This window comes from Lygodium microphyllum, chromosome 11, assembly GCF_053477565.2.
Source record: "Lygodium microphyllum isolate KBCC chromosome 11, Lygodium_microphyllum_v1.1.10, whole genome shotgun sequence".
Classification (NCBI taxonomy): domain Eukaryota; kingdom Viridiplantae; phylum Streptophyta; class Polypodiopsida; order Schizaeales; family Lygodiaceae; genus Lygodium; species Lygodium microphyllum.
The window spans coordinates 112,782,885-112,786,338 of NC_141145.1; the positions used below are offsets into that span (position 1 = coordinate 112,782,885).

Consider the following 3,454-nt stretch of genomic DNA (forward strand, 5'->3'; position numbering starts at 1 on the left):
TTTGCACATCACAGGGATTATGGTTCACGAGAACTTCACGTTGCACTTGTTGATGCACTGCACTCAGGGGTCGTCACCTGTTCCTATCAAATATTTCCATGCCATGGGTTGGGATTATGCACGTTTTGCACCATCATTGAGCACTAGCACGGCATGAGGTCCACTGCACCTATATGCAGTAAATTTTAGATGCACGTGCACATGAGAGAGTACCTGTCATTGAGCACGCACATTTCTTGCACGCATGATATTTGGGATGTTCATCACAAAGCTAGGAACCTCTAGTTGAGAGTGTAAGGTGGTTGGGAGAGTTCCAGGGTCGTGAAGGACGCCATCAATTGTGAGAAGGGTTGTTCATATTTGGTCAACATCTTGAGGACCATCATTTTCTAGAGTGATTGTGAGATTTTTTGGATGGGTGGAGCGGAGTATACCATATCTTTTTTATGAGAGTTGAGAGGTGAGGATAAGGATTTTTTAATTAATTAAGGAATTTTGTTTGCATCTTGCATGACGCACAATCACCTCTAGATAGGCTAGGCACAAATATCTTCAGTGCATCCATATTTTTTGTGTGAGCATTGTTTGAATGGTAGCATGTCATGGATTCGATAAATTGCATGCTTTATCAAATCATGTATGGTTGTGCACGGAGTTCCCTTCCAAATCATATTTCTGCTAGGGCACATTGCATGAAAATACAAAATTCCAAGAATGGTTTCGCTCCTAGCATTCAGAAGGATGCAGCTTTGTACGATGAGGCTTTGGTTAGGATGAAGCTTCAAGAGCTTCGGGTACAATGCAAGGAAGGTATTGTGCAGGATATGTTGTTCTCCCTCAGGACTGACTTGGTTCGCAACCCTGGAAATATGTGCAACCCAAAGCTGCACATGGGAAGATTTCAGGTTCCTGAAGTTATTCAAGATTACATTGATGAAGTTTGCTATCACCTCAGAGCCATTTGTGATTCTGACTATGAAGATTTGTAAATACAAGAAAAATTGGCTTTTATCAGGGAGACAAGACATGCTTTTGGAAACTATGAGGAGGAGGGGCTTTAGGTGCATTCCATGCTGGGGGTGTTCGAACATTAATTGAACACAGACTTCTTCCACGCATTATTGCTGGGGCAAGTGTTGGTTTTATTGTTTGCTCATTAATTGCCACTCGCACCTGGTCAGATCTGCAAAGTTTTTTTGGGGACAACCTGCCCGCCTTAGAGTTGTTTGATCAGCTCGGAGGCATCTTCAACATTGTTAGTAGACTTTTTACTAATGGAGCACTGTTAGCGATTCTTCAATGCAGCACATGTTGAGGGATCTGACCCACAATATGACATTTCAAGAAGCTTTTGACACAACTGGTAGGGTTCTTGGCATTCCAATGTCTTCCCCAAGAAAACATGAGCCTCCTCGATGTTTAAATTACTTGACATCACCTCATGTTGTTATATGGAGTGCTGTGACTGCATCATGTGCTTTTCCTGGTCTTTATGAGGCCCAAGAGCTGATGGAAAAGGATAGACATGGTCAGCTGGTACCATACCACTCACCAGTACAGGTAGGATCAGAAGATCAGCGTGTCGATGTTCGGCATTGGAGAGATGGCAGTTTGGAAAGTGATTTGCCCATGGTTCAGCTTACAGAGCTGTTTGATGAGAATCACTTTGTTGTTAGCCAAGCAAATCCTCACCTAACTCCTCTGCTGAGATTGAAAGACAAAATTGGAACCATGATTCAGGAAATGATTCAAGCTCGACCATATCCAACGATTCTTCAATGCAGCAAGAGAATGGAGATTCTACTGCGTACCAGACAAAGCTTGAAACACAATCATCCATAAACTCAAGTACGGAATGAAGCTGCAGAGGATTTCCTTGCATTGCTCAAGGAATGGCAAAAGCTGTGCGAGAAGTTTGCAAAGGAAGAGGAGGGAGTTGTGAACAAGGCCCGAGGTTCATCTAAAACAGCCAAATCTGCCAAAGAAGAGGAGATGCATGAGACGCAGGAGAGCTCAGATGAAGACGAAGACGAGACTGTTGTTGTGACATCTAGCAAAGGGTGGAGGAATTGGCAGTTTCCTTGGACTATGACGGCGGACTGAAGCTGCTACAGTACGTGAGGGGATCAGAAACGACACTCAGTTGTGGGTGATAAAGAAGCTATGAACGAAGAAAAAGCATCTTCGGAAGACTGCAACGACGGATGACATGGAGCTCGGAGGTGACAGAGAGAGATCTTCGGTGACAATCGAAGGATGCTGCGATAACTGTAGTGGAGATCGACCAATTAGGAGGAGCCAAGCTCTGACAATCTTTATTGACCTGAAGTGCTTCTTTGTCAAAGCCTTCTGAGGTGGATGTCTGCATCAGAAAGTGGCGAGTCAAGTTGATTTGGAAGTCATGCAGTAAAAGATGGCAGCCGAAGATGTAACGGGAGGAGATGTTGAAGACGTAAGAACAGCTGGAGTTTTCTTCTTGAGAACTAGCTACAACTTGTCTCTGCACAGGACTGTCTGCTGCGGCATCCTAATAGCGACGGAGAGGAGAAGGATGGGGCAGAAAACAGCGGAAGTGAGGAAGAAGGAGGAAGACGAAGTGACTAAAGAAGGCCGCAACGGAAGGAGATGCAGAAGGTCGGGAGGACAGAATAGCAGAAGAAGAAGAAGAAAGGGTGAGATGCAAGGTGACAAGAGGAGAGAAGATTAGCAAGCTCTGACACGATGACATAGATGGTTGAGGTTGGAAGAGCGACAACGAAGCCATAGGAAGAGACGAAGGCTGCAAAAGATGACGAATGTGAAGACGACGGTGATAAGCATATCTTGCATGCAAAAGTCTCAAAGCAGAAGGACGAGAAGACGAAGGAGTGAGTCGACAGAATCCGCAAGCTTGGAGAGGCACACAGAGGAGATCTGCTGAGAAGATGGTGAAGAGATGAACAAAAACAAGAGTAGACCGTTCAACAAGGATAGCGTTAACTTAACGCATCAAGTAAAAAGCCTTAAAGGCTTTAAAGTTTCCTAAGCTTTAATATCTTAAACGTCAAGAATAATAAATTGCCTTAAGTTTGAAAGGCATAAAAAGCCTAAGGCTTTTTGGGAAAGCAAAAGCATGTCCAACGTAAGGGAGGATGTAAAAAAACTATAAAAGGAGAGGAGAGTAGAGAGTTAGTGGCCCTTCCCTTGTATCTTCTTTTCATCTTATGAGAGATGTGAGAGGAGGGTTGCATGCGAGAGAATACTTTTGGATGTGCTATTGTCAAAGAGGAAGAAGATAGACTTTGTGGTGTCAAGCTTCGGATCAAGGCTATTAAGGTATGAGAATATAGTTTACTTGGTTGTTGTCAAAATTTTGATACTTTCATTGTGAGTTGTCTTGCGTGGTTCGTGGTGTTTCATCGAATATTTTAATTTTCCAAGTTGTGTTTTGCATTCGACAAAGTCAATTACCCTA

General features: G+C 43.6%; 1 pseudogene; it reads left to right on the forward strand.

The window, feature by feature from the left end:
• The first annotated feature begins 692 nt into the window (after nucleotides 1-692).
• On the forward strand, nucleotides 693-2,905 carry LOC148029249 (triacylglycerol lipase SDP1-like; annotated as a pseudogene).
• The last annotated feature ends 549 nt before the right edge of the window (nucleotides 2,906-3,454 follow it).